Source organism: Chrysemys picta, chromosome 5 (assembly GCF_011386835.1).
Source record: "Chrysemys picta bellii isolate R12L10 chromosome 5, ASM1138683v2, whole genome shotgun sequence".
In the NCBI taxonomy this organism is placed as follows: domain Eukaryota; kingdom Metazoa; phylum Chordata; order Testudines; family Emydidae; genus Chrysemys; species Chrysemys picta.
The window spans coordinates 118,526,739-118,550,278 of NC_088795.1; the positions used below are offsets into that span (position 1 = coordinate 118,526,739).

At 39.3% G+C, this 23,540-nt stretch overlaps 1 protein-coding gene across 20 annotated transcripts in view; it reads right to left on the reverse strand.

Annotated features, from left to right (window-relative positions):
• Positions 1-23,540, reverse strand: part of JAKMIP1 (janus kinase and microtubule interacting protein 1) — a 254,195-nt gene that overhangs the window by 207,167 nt on the left and 23,488 nt on the right. For 2 of the 20 annotated variants that reach the window (XM_065598211.1, XM_065598224.1), the window contains exon 3: positions 1,944-2,002. The exons of 16 other annotated variants lie outside the window; for them this stretch is intronic. The gene's annotated coding sequence lies outside the window, so the exon portion shown is untranslated. Of the gene's footprint in view, positions 1-1,943; positions 2,003-8,249; positions 8,324-23,540 lie in introns of all 20 variants that reach the window. 2 more of the 20 variants (XM_065598212.1, XM_065598220.1) reach the window with 1 other exon arrangement.

The window sequence follows — 23,540 nt, forward strand, 5'->3', positions numbered from 1 at the left end:
AAACTTGGAGTACGCAAGACAACTCAGACTCCTGAAAGGGGTACAATAGTCTGGAAAGGCTGAGAACCACTGCCCTAGGAAGCCTTCCTTTGGAGCCTGCCTGCCCCCCGTGCACCGTGCCTGAGAACTACTCTACCTCTCCTATATCTAGATAGAACAACAAGCTGTCTGCACAAGTAAGATGTAAGTCAACCAAACCCACTTTCAATTTTTCCCCAACAAGATCAACACCTGCTAACAGGGTGTAGTACAACTAGCAAACATTGCCAGCTTATTACAAGCATCATAACAGACACTGATTTTAGAACATATCACATATGCTTTGTTTTATAATCCTCATGGTTTCTCTTAAATGTAATTGCTTTCCTCTGGGACTTGTAACAAAGCTACTAACAGAGTCAGTAGTATCTGGAGAGGACTCCTGGGTGATAAATTCTACCATTAAATTTGAGGAAAGGTTTGGGACAAATTTCACCACTCACTGCATTTTTGCATACTACTTAGTCTTCCCTGCTTCGTCTCCCCAGACATGCGTCTGATGTATTCACCCATGCTCCAATACGTCTGTGAGTCTATATGGTGCCACAGGAATCTTTGTCCCTCCTGCCAGAGAGGATTCCTCACTGGGACTGATAAAAATATTTTTGAAGAATATATTTGTTTCCCTTTGGAATACAGCAAATGTAGTCAGATTTAAAAAAAAAAATCCCAGTGAAAGATACCAGAGATAGCAGGAAACCTAGTTAACATGGTGTTGGGTGCATTAAATATTTGAATAAAGATATCCTTTGTACCACAGACCCCTACTCTGAGGTGTATATATATTTACACACACACACACACACACACACACACACCTTTTCCTATTGCAGAACTGCAAAGCTAATTCCCTGTTTCTACACCCAACCAGTTACACATGCTTACTTTTAATCGACAGGACCAATGGGATTATTCATGTGCCTAATGTTAAGCATATGCATAAGTGCTTACAGGATCAGGAACTATGTTATACCCCCTAATATGCCGGAAATATTGTTTGTTCTGGATAAACAAACATTTCCAGCAAGTGCACTTAATCTAATTTTGTTTGCCAAGAGTTGTGGCCTCTGTCCTCAGTGACAGTTATGTGAAAATATTCTTCTCCAAATGAGGATACAAATAAATGTTCTGTATTACCTCACTCCCTTCTGCAAGTACATGCTCTACTTACAGATTCAGAGATTCCAAGGCTAGAAGGGACCACTGTGATTATCCAGTCCAACTTCCTGTATAACACAGGCCATTTCTTCACACCCTGCCCACTCCCCATCCCCACCCCCTCAAACACAGTAGATTTATCACAGTCTAAGGGGGGGAATTTGTGGCTCCTCTTTGTTAAAATATTGCTAGCACATCCCTAATTAAAGGCTTGTTACTATCATGGATTGCTTCAGAATGAAGTATTATAGATATTGAACAATTTACGTTTACAACTACGGCGGCAAGGGAGGAGGAAATGAAATGGCTAAAGTCCATATATTCTACTTGAGATATTTAGCTAAGTTTTAAACATATCCTGGTGTTGAAGAAGCATCAACCTAAGATCTGATTTTTGGTGGGTTTTGTTTTTGTTTTTTTAAGTTCTGCTTCCAAACAGCTCATTTCACTGGACTACCAGAGTTTTTGTTTTATGGAGTGTCAACCCAAAGTCTAATGTTAAATCAATTTAAAACTAACCTTCCTCTATTAAAAGTATCAATTTCTAATGCTGCCTTGAGTTCTGTTAAAAATATACAATATGATTCCCCAATTTCCCTGTTTGCAAACAATCCAAATACTACAACTGCCAAAGCATTTCCATAATTAGAGTTCCTCCAGGCATCATGATGTGCATGTGTCATTTGTACAGAAGCAAATCTCTTTGGTCAGAGTGTGTAAAAAAGAACATTTAATTTATTCATTACCTTTTCACTTATTGTAGGTTTTTTAGCTCTTTGAAGTGGCTGGCTGGCTGGCAGTTTTTCTACATAATAAAGATCAAAACACTTCATTAGCTTAGTACAGTACTTTAAAATGTTTGAAGCCTGTGCATGCAGCACTTATTGCTCAGCAATAGTTTTCTTTTAAACTAACTGACCTCACCAGGCGCATCTAGAGTAACTGTCTAATTTCGATTTTCCAACTTCCTCTCCTTCAGGACAATTTTTTTGTTTGGTTGGCTTTTTTTTTTTTTTGTTTTGTTTTTTGTTATTAGCTCTTCTTACTTCCCTGAACTCTACAAGTTTTGTAGCTGCATCACAAACAGGAATCACGCAGAGATAAAAAGCTTTTACCAGCATTCCCCTGCCTTTACATGGCTATTTATATAGAGCGTTTTAAATTCATATTATACTTTCCTTTGCCAGGGTCATAATAATAGGCTAGATTTCCTTTCCCTTTAGTTTCTAGCTGATGACGTGCAACTATCAGATTTTTCCATTGCTGGTAAATTCATTACTTGATGTCTTTAAATCAATACTGGAGGACTTTCTAAAACACGTAATTAGCTCAACCAGAAGTTATGGGCCTGATGCAGGAATCACTTGGTGGAATTCTATGGCTTGTGTTATGCAATAGTTCAGGCTGAAGGATCATGATGAGATACAACTGAACAAAGACCAGAAATGTAACCAAGATTTTGTTGCAGAGAGGTCAGGAAAGTCAGGAAAAAAGAAGAAGAAAGATGTAAGAGATTTCTACATTTCTGTGCTAAGTATCTCTGCAGGAATGTTGTGCAAGCACAAGACTTAGATTATATATATATATATATATATAATCATTTTCCACTGAATCAGATGAAGACTTAGTGGATATTATCCCAATAGCATAAACCATTATTGCAGCCCATTACAGTTCAGGTGCCTTCTACGAGTGATGATATCTCTCCCTATTATGCCAAGTTATCTGAAGTGGACAATCCCTAGATTTGAGAGAATTCTTGACGGGAGGCCCTAGCTTCTGGAATTCACTTCTTCTCTTTAGTCCAACAGAATCTCAAGATGTTCATCCTCGGGGTATTTATAAAGCCCACCTACTTACCCAGGCTTTTACTGAGTTGGTGGTTAAGTGGGGAAATCTTGAGGTTTTTCCAGGATGGGGAGAACAGCTGACACTGACAAGTCTAATATATGTTTATTTAAAATATACATGTGCTTGAGTACTCACCAAGTGTGTTATACACATTTAAATAGCAAAGTATTATTTATATCTATTTTAGATGGAATAACAGAGATGGAAAAGACCTCCTTGAATACCTCATCCATTACTCTGCCATGCAGGATTGCTTTATAAAGTATATTTTTAGCATCTTGTCTTATCTAGTTTTAAATGTCTCCAAAGATGGGGCTTTCATTATTTCCCATATGAGAGTATGGATCTCACAGAGAGGAAGTTTCCCCTGATATTTGGCCTAAATTTTCATTTTATTAGTGGGATACAGAGAGGCCTCTCACAACTGCATATCTCCTAAGCCTCTTCAGAGCAGAACTGCGTCCTGTGAACATTACAATGCCCACAGCAGCCTCCACAACCCACTCTACGGCCTTTGAGACTCTTCCCCTATGCCTAGGTTTCCTTAATGAATTGTGGCAACATATTAGATTAGACTTTTTCACTATGTGGCTAAACTAGCATGAACATGCACACACAGCAAATTCTTTCCTAGCTGTGCCCTTTACAAGTCTAGTGTGGGGGGGGAGGGAGGGAATCTACTACACGTCTTCATTATGCAGTTTTCAAAGACTTGTAACTCAGTCCAAGAAAAGTTGCTCTGGAACAAGTAAAATCACTTCACCTCAGAGTTATTTAAAGGTCACGTTTCACCTTCCATCCTCCTATCCATTTTGGTTATAGGCCCATTCAAAGAAAGACTTAGGAAAAAATTAGGTTTCAGAGTAGCAGCCGTGTTAGTCTGTATCCGCAAAAAGAAGAACAGGAGTACTTGTGGCACCTTAGAGACTAACAAATTTATTAGAGCATAAGCTTTCGTGGACTACAGCCCACTTCTTCGTATGCATCCGAAGAAGTGGGCTGTAGTCCACGAAAGCTTATGCTCTAATAAATTTGTTAGTCTCTAAGGTGCCACAAGTACTCCTGTTCTTCTTTTTGAGGAAAAAATTAGAGATTTTACAAACAAACACACAAAAACTGCTGAACCATATTTTCCCATACTTTCAAAATAAATGACAGGTATTTTATAAAAGCAAATGTCACAGGCTTTGCACAGACCTAGTGACACTTAGCTATATAGATTTGACCTGATTCATGCACCAGATGTGTTTTTCCTCACTGAACAGGAGTTAGTCAAATATGAATGAAAAAGAAAAAGAAAAACTCAGTCCCTGATATGATGTAACTTATGTGGTCAGAAGGAAATGGGACATGTTGTTCTAAATCCTTGCAGATTAGTATATTCTGTACAGCACATGAATACTTAAAAATGTGTGGGCATTTTAGAACACAGATTTCCCACTGGAGAGAGATGCACACTATAGTGTTAAAATTACGGCTTCAGATAGGTTCTCCCTATCTCACTATACAGTCGCCCCCTCCCTCCCCCCAACACCCATACTTTCCTTAACAATTAAAGCCCAAAACACCATGGTGTGCCTATTTTCCTCAGCGCTACCAGGGAATTTCTCAATATGCACAATGTCAATCAGGATTGCAAAGACACTCTCCTTTTTAAACCTTAATTCATCACCCAATAAATAATTGAACAGTATTCTACTGACTCCTCAGCAATTATTCAAACTTGTCAGAGGAATATTTCATACAGCATCTTAAATACAATTAAAACCACAACTTCAAATACTGTATATCAACCTAGTGAGGGACAAATTCAACAATTATCATCACCTTATATTCTACTGCAACAAAATAGTGATCTAGAGTATGGATAAACTATAAATATTTGCCGTGTTGCAGGACCCCAAGGTCAAAGTCAACTGGCATCTCTCTGAAAACTGCAGAGTGTATTTAACAGAGCTGTACAAATGTGTACAATTTGAATTTGTTTTTACATACAAGCTCCTACAAACCGGTTGTTGGGTTTAGTGTGGGGGGTGCTGTTGGTGACCCATGATATACAGGAAGTGAGACAAGATGATATTCTGGCCTCAAATTCTAATGACCTATATTCACTTTGAGCTCAATCACGCAAAATAGTGACATCAACTCCCATTCACTTCAGTGGAAACTGAGGATGCTCATTGCCTCTCAGCATAAGAATGACTATTTTAAGATGCTAGTAGGACCAAAATTCAGCACTGCACTTTGAGTAATTGGCTGGTTTGATTGGTTGGGAAGAGTACCTTTAAAAATATTCTGTGGGTGCCACAGTTGGGAAGAGATGTTTTTTATATATATATATATATATATATATATATATATATATATATATATATATATATACACACACACACACATACATACACACACTCCACTGTAGTGCAATACAAATACAAAAAAAAAAGCCAATTAACACGACAGATACCAATGCAATACAATATACTCATTTTAAGAGCCTTTTACGTTAGCACCAATACCTCCAGTATTGGAGAGAAAAAAACCAAGTCCAAATTTCACAAATGGAAGAAGCGAATAAACTATTCTTTGTTTTACAGTCTGAGTGGGAAATTAAACACATGAACATAATTATTTCCTTTTAACCCTTTTACTAAAAATAATCTGTACAGTTTAAGATCTATGATCTGTCCATTGTACTTTTTTCTAGTTCTTGCCCAGCTAAATTGGTCTTAATCGGATACAAAATGGATACAAACCTATATCTGAAAACATGGATAAAAAAAGCAGGGCTTTAATTTTTTATTATCTATAAGGGGGGAGATTTCCAGAGACACAGAGGGAATCTAGGCACCCAACTCATGGAAGCTAGGTGCTTAACTCTCCTGTGTGTCTTTGCAAATATCCTCCCCCAGATCTATTTTATATAATTTTTAGCTCCTGATCCTGTAAGAAAAGGGACTCCCTCTCAAATTCCAGGAGGCACTGAATCCCCAAAGCAGTGGGCCCTTCTTTTATATAGAATCTTCCCTAACCGATAAGAGTTTACCTCTATCAGTAGGATATCTATTTTTGTTGAGCACATAATTGGACAAGTACTGGCAAGCCGATTATTTTTAATCTCATTTCTGATGTAACAAATAGTGCTCCTGTCTATTTTGCAGAGTTGCATGCATGTTGCAAGCAATCAAGTAAAGCTCTGTAATTCTGTGAGGAGGGAGGTATCTAGTTGAATGCCATTGCTGTGGGGACTTTCATCAAATTGTTGCTTACTGATGGGCATGTAACTAGGTTAATAGAGCAGGTAACTAGGTTAATAGAGCAGGTGTTTTTAAAAAAGAGGAGGGGCGGAAATCACCCATTATAGCAACAGCAAGTATTTCCTGAATTCCAAACCTTTTATATTTTTAACAAATTGACAACTATGATACAGAAACCAGGAAACCCAATAATTCCCTTACTTTCTCTTGTCTTGCCATTATATTTCAGAAAGCAAGCACACCAGTGGAAATAATGTGTTAAACTATTAATATTAAAATACTATCCAATTTTTTCAGATTCCAAAGATTGTGTCCAACCCAGCAATCCTTACATCAGTTCACTCTCTGTTTTTGTATGAGTAAGAATTATCAGATGAATCCCACTATATGACGTTAACAGAACAAGTGAAATATTTTTCTCATGTCACAAACTACCCTCTAATGCTACAGTCACATGACTGGACTGGAACTTCATCTTAAATATAGTGGTGCGCTAGCATAACTAAAGTCAAGTTTGTATCACAACTTCCGTTTAAAGGTCAACCATTCTAAGTCATCTAAAATCAACATGCTTTGTTGGATTTCTCTGAAATTTGGTGTGCCTCAAGAGGGTGAAGGGTTGGGTTAGTAACCATATTTGGGGTTGCAGAGATAGAAGCCTCTCAAAAAATAGCCTTTTTTCAAAAAGTTCTAGGTAGGTTATTTTGCACAGCGCTAGAGATCAAACTATTGATGTGGTGTGGGTCAAAATGGTCTCAATCGGTCGAGTTTTACCCAAGGTTGTGCATGGCACCCACTAAATCTTTGGCAGACCCAAACTGACAATGTATTTAAGATGATGTTCACTTCTTCACTTACAGAGATGTGTATTCTGGAAGGACTGAAATGCACATACACCAATAAAGAAAAAAAAAAGAGAGAGGTTTCTATGCAGTCACTTTATGCTTGCCTGGGCAGTTTAAGGGAATGTGCCGATGTCATTGCCCCAGTGAACATCCCGCCACTGAAATTTCTAATCCAAACCTTAGTACACCTGTGCAATAAAGATTTAATAACTCATGTTGCTTTCTACAAGTCATCTCTGTTACCCTATAACATGTTTCTATTTTATATACAGGTTTACTGTGAACACAGCAGAACAGTCAATAGCCAGTCTAACCAAAAATTTTGTTTATATAGAGTGGTAAGGAGATGGAGACAGAGGACTTTAGGGGGGTGGGGCAGAGGGTGGACAAAGGGGTTGCAGCTGCAGAAGGGTTGACAAATGAATATGGGTTGTAGAAAAGCCTTAGATTAGTTGTCTGAGAAAAATCTGTATTTTACTATCCCCTGGTAGAGGGCTGGGGAGAGGGGAAGACAAGCTACTTCCTCATCTGGAGACAGATAAATGCATTTCCAAAGACACACAGTGCAGAGGTTTGGTAATAACAGCGCAGGTACCTTGAGGGAAAAGAAATATGTGCACTGTCAAGATTGCTAGCATGTGGATTCTGGGCAACTTCTGAATCACAAGATTGCAGAAGTTTGTGAGAGACTGTGGCGCTCACCATGACATGGGGATTGCTGACTACAGGATGATTTGGGTGCAAAGAGGTGGCCTGCACTGGCATCACATTTTTCCCCTTCTGTTGCATATAACTGGTGACTTAAGAGGTTGTGATCTGACATTGTGGTAATTCATTCAGGCAGAAATGATCTCGGCCATATTCCTAGTGTACACCTCATGCAACATTTGAGAGCAGATTTGGACTACAACAGAGATGTGTGTCCAGAAGCTGTGATAGTTTTCTCCAGTTTGGCTGAGTGTTTGAATAATTGCTACAGCGACAACATGAAAGCTATTAATATAGTGTTGGAAGAACATTAATCAGGAAATGGGACGGTTCATGACTGACCAGAAAACGTGTACTGTGTGGCATAGGAACATTACAAGCTCTGACAACTCACTGTTTCTCGAAGATGGAATGCATCTATTGGACAGGGGCCAGAGGATCTTTCTGTCAAACGTAAAACTGAGAGTCCTGTTGGCACAGAAACCCTGTCTGTAATTTCTCTTACTGTCCCTGCAAGAAATTCCACCCTCCAACCACTAAAACACAACCAGGACCCCCAATCCGCTGTAACACAGTTGTCCTTCACTCCAGGCACTGCATGTAAGTCAGGTTATAGGAGGGGGGAAATAACAGCAATAGAAACGTTTATATACCAGGGACTGAAGACTTAGGAGAGATGCATTCCCTGCTTGCGGTTAGAGGGTGGGGCAGGGGACCCCACCCTCCCAAAGGAGGGATAGCTCAGTGGTTTGAACATTGGCCTGCTAAACCCACGGTTGTGAGTTCAATCCTTGAGGGGGGCCACTTAGGGATCTGGGGCAAAATCAGTACTTGGTCCTGCTAGTGAAGGCAGGGGGCTGGACTCGATGACCTTTCAGGGTCCTTTCCAGTTCTATGAGAGAGGTATATCTCCATTTATTACTTATATTACCTTAGTACAGTAGATGGAAGGAAGCCAGATTGGAGGTGAGGGAACGCAGTCGATGAGTCAGGGGCATGGCTGGGGAAGTGCGGTGAAGCAGGGCTGGTAGGGCCCAGCTGATGGGGGAAGGGGAAACTGGCTGGCTCAGTATGGAAATTGCAGGGCATGATATGTCCAACTACAGAAATGACTACTAACAACATATATCTTTTTTCCTATTCAAAAAAGTAGGAAATTCAATGGCAAAAAGTATGTTAACACAAAAAGAACAGGAGTACTTGTGGCACCTTAGAGACTAACACATTTATTAGAGCATAAGCTTTCATGCATCCGAAGAAGTGGGCTGTAGCCCACGAAAGCTTATGCTCTAATAAATGTGTTAGTCTCTAAGGTGCCACAAGTACTCCTGTTCTTTTTGCGGATACAGACTAACACGGCTGCTACTCTGAAACCTGTCATTACGTTAACACAGAGTTAAGGCTGATCGGTGGTATGTCATCCCCATGCGGAAGGCTGAGTTGAGCAAAGCTCAAAACTTCTGAAAACCAGAACCGTTCGAGGTTGTCCATGCAACATTAATGCTGCCCTCTTTTAGCAATTCCCCAATATGCCCTGTCAACGCACATAGATTTACTTTGCCAACTCCACAGTGGGTGAGATGTACAAACTCTTTACCTCCTTTTACAAGCCATTCACTCTCATGCACATTAGATTCCATCTAACACTCAATCTTTAAGGCCACAAGGGACCATCATGATCACCTGCATATTGCAGGCCACAATGTTAAAGGGGGGGGAAAAGGAGAGCAGGGAAGACTGCCCATGCCACCTGCCCTCTATCCTCTTCAAACAATGCCTCAATATGCACATACTCACATTGGTTGTCTGGAAAAGGGGGTGAACAGGGAGGTGGCAAACTTTGCAGATAATACTAAATTACTCGAGATACTTCAGTCCAAAGTTGATTGTTAATAGATACAAAAAGATCACACTAAATCGAATGACTGCATGACAAAAGGGCAGATGAAATTCAGTGTCGATAAGTGCAAAGTAACGCACATTTGAAAAAATAATCCCAACTGTACAAACCAAATGATGGGGTCTAAATTCACTTTTACCACTCAGGAAAGAGATCTTGGAGTCACTGTGGATAGTTCTCTGAAACATCAGCTCAATGTGCATTGGCAGTCAAAAGAGCTAACAAAATGTTAGTCACCATTAGGAAAGGGACAGACACTAAAAACAGAAAATATCATAATGTCACTATATTAAATCGATGGTACCTGGGATGGACAGGGATAGTGTCCCTAGCCTCTGTTTGCCAGAAGCTGGGAATGGGCGACAGGGGGATGGATCGCTTGAGGATTACCTGTTCTGTTCATTCCCTCTGGGGCACCTGGCATTGGCCACTGTCGGAAGACAGGATCCTGGGCTAGATGGACCTTTGGTCTGACCCAGTATGGCTGTTCTTATGTTCATCCACATCTTGAAAGCTGCATGCAGATGTGGTTGCCCCATCTCAAAAAATACATATTAGAATTGGAAAAGGTGCAGATAAGGACAACAAAACGATCGGGGGATAGAACAACTTCCATATGAGGAGAGATTAAAAAGACTGGGACTGTTCAATTTAGAAAAGAGATGACTGGGGGCAGGATATGTTAGAGAGCTATAAAATCATGAATGGTGTGGAGAAGTGTTATTCACCCCTTCACAGATCACAGCAACTAGGGGTCTCCTGATTAAATGAATAGGCTGAAGGTTTAACAAACAAAAGGAAGTACCTCTTCACACCATGCACAGTGAACCTGTGGAACTCATTGCCGTGGAACACTGTGAAGGCCAAAAGTATAATTGGGTTTAAAAAAGAATTAGATACGTTCATGGAGGATAGGTCCATCAATAGCTATTAGCCAATCAGGGATGCTACCTCATTCTCCAAGTGTCCCTAAACATCCAGTCCCAGCTTCTGGTGGTTGGAGAACAGGGGATCCATCACTCTATAACTGCCCTGTTCTGTTCACTCCCTCGGAAGCATCTGGCACTAGCCACAGTCAGAGACGCGATACTAGGCTAGACAGATCATTGATCTGACCCAGCATGGCCATTCTTACGTTCTGATGTTCACTATAAGATTCAGGAGGTTCCAAATCTTGGTGCACACTCACACACTTAGCCAACTCCCCAGAAAGAATACCATACATGTACAACTTAAGAACCACTTCACAGATTTTCACATCTTTACACTTACTCCCAGGATACCATCTCAACATACACTTTCGCTGAACCATCAATAAAGCATTATATACCTCTCGTATTTCATCTCACTGCTGACAATATCCTTTGTAATAATAAAAGCCCTATTCCCAACTATCAACAGAACCTACATGATTCTGCACAGAGATGATGCATATTGTATCCTGAAGGTACACATGCATCTTTTCCCTTTCTTCATATACACGAGGGGGTGGAAAACAGAGCCATTCCACAATCACAGCTCTGATACACAGTTCTGGCCTACTTCACTAAGCAGGTTTGCATTAATGTTGTTAAAGAGCGCAAGAGACTATTGTGCTTAAGAAGACAATCAGATGCTGATGCAGCTAGCAAATAGCAAAGGGAATGAACAACAAACATGCTTTATCTTCAAAGCATTAGCGTCAGATAGTAACAGATTATATTGTTTTTATTTTTGTTAATAGCCCAGACAGAACTGAATGGAAGTATTGCAGTATTACTTTGGTTTACTTTAAACAAAAATTAAAGGCAGATTTTTAAAAATATCATCAGCTTTCACTGGAGACCACTACACAAATGTGGATCCTTAGACATTCTTGTCCTTACGATTGAATTAGATTAAATTAAAGGAGGAGAATCTACCTAAATAAGATTAACAACATCTAAATAACCACAACTGAGCCCCCACTCAGAGAACTCCCAGAGGAGAAACAAATGAACAACGCAAGCATTAAGCCAATGCAGAAGAGGAATTCTTATAATCGTATTATCAAATCTACATGGTGCTTTGCAAAAATATATGAAAAGATAGCGAGTCTGATTCTCCTCCTTCTTCCATCAGTGCTAGTCCAGTATAACTCCACTAATTTCAGCAAAATTAATCCTGATTTACACTGGAGATTACAGTCTAATTCTGATAGTTACTATATACTATGAAACATAGGACAGCTATTCAGGCACAAGAAGTAATGCAGACACCACTAGTGTCTGATCAGATCAGTGAGATCAACAAAAGGAGGGTTGCAAAGACGTTCATTTTAAGGAGGAATATGGAGAAAGAGAATGAGTACTTGGCACATGGGAACAGCAAAGCTGGTCCAAGCATGGTAGGGATAATGGAAAAAGAAAAATATACGTAGGTGTAAATTAGCCGGAGGAGGACAAGACAAAGGAAGAGTATAGAAGAGGAGATATAGTGGAGCATAATGGGGGAAACACATAGGATTCTCTCCTGGAATTTATTCTTCAATAAGAAGCTAAAAAGGATTAAATTTGGCTGGCTTGAATGTTTTACCCTCTAAAATCATCACATCCATTTGACTTAAGAACAAATATTTATATATTAAAAGGGAAAAAACCCATAATCACAACCATATTATAGCCAATTTGATATGTCATTTACATTTATGAACTAGAGCATACTAGCCTTACTTGAGTTCAGCCTTCTAGAACTGAAATGAAAATTTACCAGCAGAAAAAAGTCTATTTGTTTCTCTTTGCCCTGATGGATTGAGGAGAATAGTTAGAGGTATATAATAAACCTTTATGATATTTTGCTCATTGGAAAAAAAAATTACTCATGCAGAACAAACGGCGAGTAGAATTTTGTAAGCTTACTTGAATTTATTAGGCATGTTTCATCACTAAGCAAAATTAGGATTCAAAGGTTTCCCACAAAATGGATGAATTTAAATGGATTTATTGCCCTCCTATTGCCTATTTTGCACAGGCCTCCTGAAGCTTTGCCCAGCTAGCCAGAATTAAGTTCCTAGTCCCCACCCCCATTTAAAAAAAATCAATTCATGCTTGATAAGAATGGGTTTTAAAGTTAGACAATAGGTAAAATAGTGTTGTCACAGTGAGTGGGTGTTTAAAAACAGCTTTAATTTGCTCCTTTTGCACAGATAAAAGAATATACAGATTTTAAATAAGATGAATGGGTCACTCAAATATTTCTAAAGGCGCAAAGATGCGAGAGGTGTTAGCAGCTCCTATAGAGCTGTGTCTCCTTCAGCACGCACCTGACAAGAGGTGTACTTCACTACACAGATAGATTAGCTTGCACAGGCATGGGTAGCATGCCAAACTGCACTCTGAACACTAGAAAGCAATGTCATGTCAATTTCAGTGTCCGATCCAAGACTAGAAGCCAGTTCTCTTGGTTCTGCAGCCACTACCCAGACCAGCAGACCCACACTGCCACCCACCATCTCCGTACTTTAGTTACTCCATCAGAAAATATGGGTTAGACAGAGCTTTTTTTTAAGTCTTTGAATCTCAAAGACCTTTTCAAGGAAGCAAGCATTGCTGGACCAATTATAGAGAAGGACTAAAACTAGAATTTTCAAGTAATATGTATGACAACCACTTTGATTTAGTGACTATGAGATGGGTCCATCATCTCAGTGTTCAGAGTTTTGCTCCTGGCTCTGTTATGAACTTCCTCTGTAACCCTGGGCAAATCACAAACTTTCAGGTTTTGTTATCCCAGCTTGAAAAAGAATCTATACACATTTTTCATAACACAAGAAGGCATTTTGTTGGGGAATGCAGGAGAAGAAATCATTCACACAGCTGGTTGTAAAATGTCTGCCCCTCCACCCCCACAAGAAGTTTGAACTTTTTCATTGGAAAAAAAACATTTTTTGCTTTCTGATTTTAAAAAAAACACTAATGTTTTCAAGGAAGGCAGATACTTTCCATAAAATAAAAAATAAAACTGTTTAGTCAAAAACAAATTGTTGCTGAAAAATAAACCTTAGGGCTAGTCAAGAATTTTTTAGTCATTTTACCAAGTCCTGAAGTATCCTTTCATTTATGAAAAGGAGAATAGGTCAGTTCTGGTGTCAACATAGAAATATTCTCCATTTCTTTTTATTTTTTTCAGTGAGCTTCACTGATAAACAATCAGGTCTAATTTTCAAATGGTGGCAATTCCTTAAACATCTTTCTCTATCTTCGAGATCTGTGTCTTACATAGGCATGTATCCTCTAAGAAATTCAAAACTGATAAAAGACAATACTCCTTCGCATAACGAGTGACTTGACAGTGACATCCTATGCCAGTGAATTTCACAAAAGCAAAGAATTTAGCAAGATTCAAAAAGAGATTGGACATTTATATGGAAAACAAGTTATTTCTAATAATTCTAACAAAAAATTTGGAAAAAATATAAAACCTCATGCTTCAGAGTTTATGAACAATCTCTATCAGGGAATAGGATGAAACCTTCATGGGGGCAGATTATCCCACATCTGCTCCTGTGGGATTTCTTGCCCCTTCTTCTGAATCATCTGGTTCTGGCCCCTGTCAAAGACAGAATATTGGACTAGATAGACCATGAGTCTGATCCAAAATGGTAATTAACTATATTCCTTTATTCAGCACTACAGAAGACTCACAATGAAGCCACTCATGCCAGTCTGCTACCTTTTAGGTTTCTTTTAGAGTGTACAAAATACATTTTGAAACCCAGAGAAAAGAGTAACTAGAATCAGTTCATGATGAAGAGTTACTTCCTGCCCATCAGTATTTGGGCTAAAATTTCTGAAAGATCAAGTTGCTTGAATGTTGTTTGTGGGCACTTCTGCTCAAGGTCTAGTGTTCAAAGTGTACATAAACAAGTTGCTCTAAGAAACTACCAGGGAAAGTAACCTGTAATGGCAACAGCATCTCATAAAGGATCCCCAATGGAATTCAAGAAGAAGAGACTTTCACAGATGTTTGACTACTTGACACTCCTATATTTTTTATTTGCAGGACGTCTTTACTTTGATACCATTTATATTTGCAGGCAGAACCTTGATGCAGATTTTCTTTGACTGAATAAAACAGGAAAAACCTTATTACTTCTTTCAAAAATGAATAATGGACATTAAAATTGGGGGGCAGGGGACAAAACAACTGCCTAAACACTGGTTACAGTCTTCACCCTGTATTATCATGTCAAGCTGTCAGACTGAAAATCAGTATAAAAAAGGAAAAGAAAAAGAAATCTGACAGTAATTTATACAGTAAAATTCTTAAAGCTGTACACTTAATATGGATCCCATTTGGTTCGCCAAGTACTTTTATTTATGGCCTGGGGGTTTTCTTGATATAATTGAAACATTTCTTAACCAAAGGCTAGGAAGATTCAAAGCTAATGCAACCCCGGAACAATGTGTTAATGCCCCCGCTTCTCTCCCTCAGAGGCATTTACTATTTCCCAGGTGCTTTGGGAGGATGCTGTTGTTCATGGCCGTAAAAAACGTGTCATAGACCATGAAATCTGGTCTCACTCATGAAGTTTGGTCTTTTGCATACTTTTATCCTATACTATAGTAACTATAGGGTAAAAGTATACAAAAGTACACAGTATTTCTCAAACTGGGGATCCTGAGCCAAAAGAGGGGTCAGAGTATTGGCACCCTTACTTCTACACTGCTTTCAGAGCTGGGCAGCCAAAGTGCAGCGGCTGCTGGCTTGGTGCCCAGTTCTGAAGGCAGCACCACCGCCAGCAGCATCACAGAAGTAGCATGGTATGAACACATCCACAAAATGTGCTATTTATGCGGTGACCAACCCATGAAATGTGTGTCATTTCTCCACAATTTAAGTAGACCCCTACCAATAAGTATAGGAGAAAAAAATCACTTGAGATTTGCAGCACATGTTGCCAGAGTTGGTGAGAAAAAGAAATAAACACAGTTAGATATTTAATCCCCAGAACTTTGCAAACTAATATCAGTCTGTGTAGTCTTAATGATTAAGGCTTACTTAAGACTACACAGACTGATATTAGTTGCAGCACTTTTGATCCAAAGCTATCCAAGTGCTTTACAAAGATTAATTCTCACAACATTCTTGTGGTCCCTTGAAATGTATTAACTACTTATGCTAAGCAATCTGTTCCACCTTGTATTTAAAAGTGACAGTCCTGAAGAAGAGCTCTGTGTAAACTCAGAAGCTTGTCTCTCTCACCAACACAAGTTGGTCCAATAAAAGATATTACCTTACCTACCTTGTTTCTCTAATATCCTGGGACCAACATAGCTACAGCAACACTGCATGCATTTTATATATTTTTATAAAGGGCACATGCATACACTTACTTTAGAATCCAGACACAGCTCGCAGGGTATTGGACGTTAAATTAACGTGAGGATATATATTTTCACAACATGCAATACCAAATATATTTGTTAATAAATGTATATTTTTCTCTTTCTTCTGAGAAGAAAAAAGAAAAACCACACACACACACACACATATATTAATATTCTGGGATAAATACAATCCTGTTGGCACCGCCTGTAATTTAATCCCCTGTGATTTTGTCATTACCCATTGGCCAGGTAGTATCTATCTGTAAATTTCTATCACATCTGTTTTATAATTATACTAATTATGTATAATTGTAATCAGTAAGTCCACATTAAGTTATGTAAAACACAAATATAAAGCATGCTAAGGGATAATAAAATAAGAAGTTTTAGAACTGCCTGCTGGCAGTGTCCTTCCATTACCATTAAAAGACATAATATAATATAAGGCTCATCAGCATTTCTATTTCATATTCTGTTTCCTCTATAACACAGTGAGATGACAGAAGCCAGATCAAGTGTTCATTAAAAAACAGATTACATAATCTTCTGATTATATACATGCATACTTAATATTATTTTATATATTTATTTAATTTTATTTAAGAGAAATTCAAGGAAGAGAGGTCAAAACACATGTTGGCCTGTCCTTGATAGTGCCATAGTTTCTAAATCTATCCTTTAATCCCATTCCTCCCTACCTACAAAAGATGAAAATCTAACAGCTCTACCTCCATAAACTAGCCACACAAAAAACTGTAAAATGTGCAGTTACACTTGTGCATATGCTCCATAAACACAAAAGGGAAAAGCCACACATTTAGGCTGACTTAGTCAGTAGTAATGTGTGCTATATTCTCCCTTGGACTGTGGAGGAAGGAGGAAAATGATCCGTCAGAAAGTATCTACTCCACTGGCCTTGGCTTCTCTGTCATCTTCTAGATCACGAGCCCTGACGCCATGAAATACCTACAGAGAGGACTTCAGAGAGTAAAAAGGGAAAATGAGATGGGAGAAGCATGCCATTGAGCAGACTTTTCCCTGTTCCTTTCCTGTCCCCTCATATGTTCTCCCAAATAATAGGCGAAAGGAAGTATTATATCATTTTACAGGTGGGGAAATGAGGCAGAGATTAAGTGACTTGCCTAAGGTCACATCGGCAGTCTATGAAAGAATCAGGAAATGAACTCAGGTCTCTCAAGTGCCAGTCCAGTGAATCATAGAAGATTAGGGTTGGAAGAGATCTCAGGAGGTTATCTAGTCCAACCCCCTGCTCAAAGCAGGACCAACCCCAACTAAAACATCCCGGCCAAGGCTTTGTCAAGCCAGGCCTTAAAAACCTCTAAGGATGGAGATTCCACAATGTCCCCAGGTAACCCATTCCAGTGCTTCACCACCCTCCTAGTGAAATAGTTGTTCCTAATATCCAACCTAGACCTACCCCACTGACACTTAAGACCATTACTCCTTGTTCTGTCATCTGCCTCCACTGAGAACAGCCTAGCTCCATCTTCTCTGGAACCCCCCTTCAGGTAAATTGAAGGCTGCTATCAAATCCCCCCCCACTCTTCTCTTCTGCAGACTAAATAAGCTCAGTTCCCTCAGCCTCTCCTCATGAGTTATGTTCCCGAACCCCCTAATCATTTTTCGTTGCCCTCCACTGGACTCTCTCCAATTTGTCCACATCCTTTCTGTAGTGGGGGGGGGGTCCAAAACTGGATGCAATACTCCAGATGTTGCCTAACCAGTGCCAAATAGAGGGGAATAATCACTTCCCTCAATCTGCTGGCAATGCTCCTACTAATGCATGCCATTAGCCTTCTTGGCAACAAGGGCACACTGTTCACTTATGTCGAGCTTCTCGTCTACTATAATCCTCAGATCCTTTTCTGAAGAACTACCGCTTAGCCAGTCGGTCCCCAGCCTGTAGCAGTGCATGGGATTCTTCCGTCCTAAGTGCAGGACTCTGCACTTGTCCTTGTTGAACCTCATCAGATTTCTTTTGGCCCAATCCTCCAATTTGTCTAGGTCACTCTGGATCCTCTCCCTACCCTCCAGCATATCTACCTCTCCCACCAGTTTAGTGTCATCTGCGAATTTGCAGAGGGTGCAATCCATCCCATCATCCAGATCATTAATAAAGATGTTGAACAAAACCTGCCCCAGGATCGACCCTTGGGGCACTCCGTTTAGTTGGCAGCCAGAATCAGACATCGAGCCATTGATCATTACCCGTTGAGCCCGACAATCTAGCCAGCTTTCTATCCACCTTATCATCCATTCATCCAGCCAATACTTCTTTAACTTGCTGGCAAGAATACTGTGGGAGATTGTATCAAAAGCTTTGCTAAAGTCAAGGTATATCACATCCACTACTTTCCCCATATCCACAGAACCAGTTGTTAACTCACAGTGCCTTAATCACAAAGCCGCCTTTTTCTCAAAGTAATTCATTCTTCCAATAAAGTAAATTGGAAAGGACATAAGAATCTGTTTCCTAGTTCAGGGTTTTCTTAACTTCAAACTTATCTGTGAACCCTTGGGGTCCAAGTGTTCTCCCTCAAAACACAGCTAGTACTGTATCCAACTGTGTGTTTTAGAATTTTCCCTCTGCACAAAGGACAAGACTAGCTTACCAGGAAGGTTTGAACACAGAAAAGACAAAGTAGTCAGAAATGCAATATGTTGACAACTACACACAAAAGAGACCAAGGCCAATACATAAAAGCCTGAGAGAAAGGTATTCCAAGGCCCTTGCATTTTTACATTTTAGTTTTGCGGTCAACCCTAATGGAACATTTAGAAAGCCACACAAATTTCCCAGCAGTGTTCATAAATGTATCCACTATCCTGAAGAAATCAAGGGAAGGCTTTTATAAAGAGATTATTGATATTATTACGTAATTTACAAGGTCCTTGTCCTCTCCAAAAGCACTTTACAAAAATCATAATATTAAGTGTAACTTAGAGATTTTTAGAAGACAGTCGTTACAGAAGTCCAAAGGGCTTTACAAATGTCATTTTAGCGTCACTACATTCTAGGTGGACAAGTATTCTACCCATTTTAAAAATAAAAAAACAGAGGCACACAGAAGTTAAAATACACTTAGACAGCAGATGCAGAAAAAAATCCTCACGATTTCCAGCTCCCAGTCCTCTGATTTAATCTCTAGATCACATGTCCACTTGCAAAACAGAATCTACCTATACCTTTAATAATACCACTAAGCTTGATTCTTGTAACCATCAATTTTTGCAATATTGCTTCTTTTCATTTTTTTTCTAAGTTGTATCCTTATATAAGTAGTCCATTCCTCTTAGTCAGATATTCTTTGATAACTTCCATTAACATTAAATGGGCTTGGAAGCAGAATAGAAATGTAATGTCTCTGATGAGTTCCCATTTTAAGACTTAAAAACCACTGTTTCATTTGGCTATAAAACTCCACTTTTAAAAATATCCTGAACACAGAGTGATGCATAAGAAGTTACATGCAATAATACTTATATCTCCTCTCATCACAGCCTTTGCTATGGACTATTATATGCAGTTTCATCTGGTATTCCATAGTATGCAACACTTTTTGGAATACTTCTCAGAGTCTAAAATTTAGGATGGCTAATTGCTTTTTCTATTTCTGAAAACAGCGGCAAATTATTGTGGATAGTTGGGAGAAGACTATAGTCCCCCTTCTGGGGCATTATTTAGGACATAAAATAGGTAGTTATTGCATCACAATTTAATCATCATTATGCACCTTTGGCAATGACCCAGTCTAATCCTACTACATAGCAATAATATAACATTTTTCATCTTCAAAGAGTTTTACAGACATAAAACTCTCCTTAAATAAGTGGATCACACAAGTTGGCTCTTTTGCAGGAGAACAAGAGGCCGCAACTGCATATACTGTGCTTACAGGTGTTCTTCATATATGGTGGGCAATTTAAAAACTGGGTTGCAATTGGAACTGTGATATCTAAAGAGCAACCAGTCACAAGTTGTAAATACTCTGGGGAAAGCAGAACACACTTCATTGGTCACATGTACTTCAGACAGTACAGATAGAGAGGATAATCCCACCCTTTAACATAGAAGAAGCCTATTGCTTTGTGGTCAACATCACATTTCATATACACCTCCTTCATTCAGATCTCTAAAAGCTAACCTTCAAACTCTAAACTGCAGATCTTTGCTCAATAACACAACACACATATACCCCTGCCCCATTACCCCTCCTTTGTGCCACCACGAACTAGCATTTCATCTTATTTACGTATTTGTGATTGGGGAGGGAATGGTGAAAAATAAACATCCTCTAGACTTGAACAAAGTAAGACATATAAACCACTTTTATAGACATATCAGCAAGCTATCTATGATGCTGTTCATCTCATACAATAAATAACCCTGGTCTATAGAGGATGCCAAATGAATTGAACAATTGCTGACAACATAAGGACAAAGGTGTCTCTCCGTAATGGCACTGCACCTATCTCTTGCAAGCACCCCCTTCTGGTCAAGTGTCTCTGCAATCTTTCAGTTCTGGTGACCCTAGTCAGTGGTTTCCCAAGCATTTTTTCAGTGACTCAGCCCTCTGGCCGAGACTCACACACAGTCTGTACGTGAATCAGAAGACACCCCTTCCAGGATATACAGTCCACAAAGGGGCTCTCTCAGTACCCTTCTGTTGGGGTCTCTCTAGGTCTCCCTGGGCTCAGTCTAAGTAGTTTCATCCCTGGTATGGGGCCATATCCCCAGGGCTTCCTCCATGGAGATACTATCTTCCTGCAGCCCTCCCAGGGCTCAGTCCTTACTCAGTCCCAGTAGCCAGTCAGGTTCTCTCTTGCTCCCCCAGTCGCTGCCTACACTGAGCTGTCCATGATCCTGCTGCTCTTTCCGCCAGCCAGTAACCCCAACCTCTCCCTTCCAGCTCCAAGCAACAATTAACTGACTGGCTTTGCTGCTCCTTTTTATATGCCCCTCCTGGCCCCTGATTGGCCATTCCTGCAGCCTCTCTGATTGTCTGTTTCTCCTGCAGCCACTCTAGGCCACTTGGAGGACTTCTCTTCTGTTCCTCTCTGGACTGGGTGTGGCAGGAACCTGAGGCCTCCTCTAGGGGTGCTCTGGGACTAGTCCACCCCATCACAGTCTCATACAAAGATCATGTGCAAAAGATCATTTCTAAGAGTACTGGGGTTGGCATTCCAGAATGATCACAGCACGCTATATTCTCTTTCAATTTAGATCAAATTTGAAAATGTAATGCAAATTGTTCCTGAGCAATTTTGCAGGCAACACACCTGATACAGAAACTGGGAGAGTCACTTATTGTCTTCACCTAAAATCTGGTGCAGTGCATGGCTTAGATTGTGGCATTTGAACAGATCATTCATACTTGAAACAGCACTCAGTATCTTTACAAGTACAGGCAATAAGCCAAACTTGACATTCTGGATAACAGAAATAAAAAAAGGCTTCAGGGAGACTCAGTGACTCAACTTTTGGGATATTTGGCATCTTAGTTAAACCCCCAGTTGCTGGAGATAAGTGATTATCTGAGAATCTCAGCTTTCACTTTGGGGAAGAAAAGGTTCTAGTCCTTATACTTGGGGAGATAAACTAGAAGATATGACCTAAGTTTGCCCTAAACACCCAGAAACCAAATGAAAAGAACCCCAACTCTGGATGTTCAGGATACAGAAAAAACATTTAAAATGTTAATGGTGATGAGTAGAAAGGCTTTTCTAAATCTTTTAATTTAATTCATTTTCATAGACAACATCCACCAAGACCTGCATTTGTTCTCTGCTTTGAACAGTCCATTTATTAAAGATGGCTAGAACTTTCTTAGCACTGAACACTTAACAAATTTTGCAAGTAGTTTCCAAGAGAAAGATACCAATACATGGCTAAGTATCCAAATAAAAAATAGAAGTTCTGAAGTGCACTTCACTGGGCTTCCCTAACAAAATGAACACCACACAGCAGCATATATGTCTGACTTTTACACCATAATTACTGAGGATAATTGATTACAGGTGTTAATTATTTCCAAACGTTTCTAGCTTTGCTCTTTCCATATTTTCTCCTACCTGATCAGGGATTCAACTGGTTAAAAGTATGATAGGGTAACTGCAAAGGTTTTAGAATTGCTGTAATCACAAATAAACCTGCTGAAATCCTGAGAAGCATCCTGGTTTATCATCAGAGAGCCTACATCCAATCACATTAAGACTACTGAGGTGCCATGGAAGCAACAATTCTCTCAGGCAAAGAAAGGCATGAACAATTTTATTGGTATGCTAAAAATATTCATAAAGTATTCAGGGCTGGGAGATGCACTTCATGAGTCTTAGCATTTATTATCACCACACGCATCCAACCGCTTCTAACTCTTAGAAATAATGAACTACAGTATTGCAAGTGGAAAATTATATCAATAATGTAGTCATTACCATACAAGTAGCATACATCATTCCATGGTAACCCATTCTCACTCACTAGCTGTACGCAAGTTGATTGGAATAGGATGACCCCAAACTCACTTTTTTCCTTTTAAGTAGTCCAATATTAAATATTTTGATTAAAATATACTTGTATTATAACCTTTTTTAAACCTAGAAACTAATTCAAAGCTATAGGAGCTATATTGTGATATGACAAAATATCTTGGCTGGGATAAATATTGTATAGTTTAATTCGAAGAGAAGACGCATTATAAAAGATAACATCTAGTGGTAGAAGTTCTAGCAGATCAGTTCAGAACTACAATACAGCATTTTGGGAAAGTCCTTTAACGTAATACCAAAAACTGAATGCTTCTTATAGGACTGTATTTTACAGTAGAGGAGAAAGTGGCAGGACAACATCAGCAATGATGATATTTGTAGCCAAACCCAGAAACCACCTCTATCAGCACTGGTTTGGTTCCATCGGCTTTCTTGGTACGGACACCTTATTAGGATGGAAGACCAACAAATTACAAAGCATGTTTACCAAGGAATGTCGCTACATGGCCAGCAATCACATGGTCACCCAAAAATATGGTGGCATGATAACAGCACCAATGATGGACATAATCTGAATATCCAGTCAGTCAGTTTTTAAGACTTAACTAGAGATTCATCCGGTAGCACTTGATCTGCAAGGAAGCTACTTCCCCTTGAGATTTGCCATGGTAATGATGAGAATGATGAGATAGAAAACCTGAAATCCTGGGCGAAACTTCCAAAGAGAGCTTAATTACATATTATATTGGCAGTTAATCTTCAAAAGGGATATAGCCAACTTTAAAAAAAAAATAAACCTGATTCTTTTTAGCTTACTATTATTACAAGTGATATCTATGGTTATTGTATGTGAAAGAAGCCAAGGAGGAAAAATAATTCTACTTTTTCCATCTGACAAAAAATACCTTCCATGGTTTTGAGGCTGCAG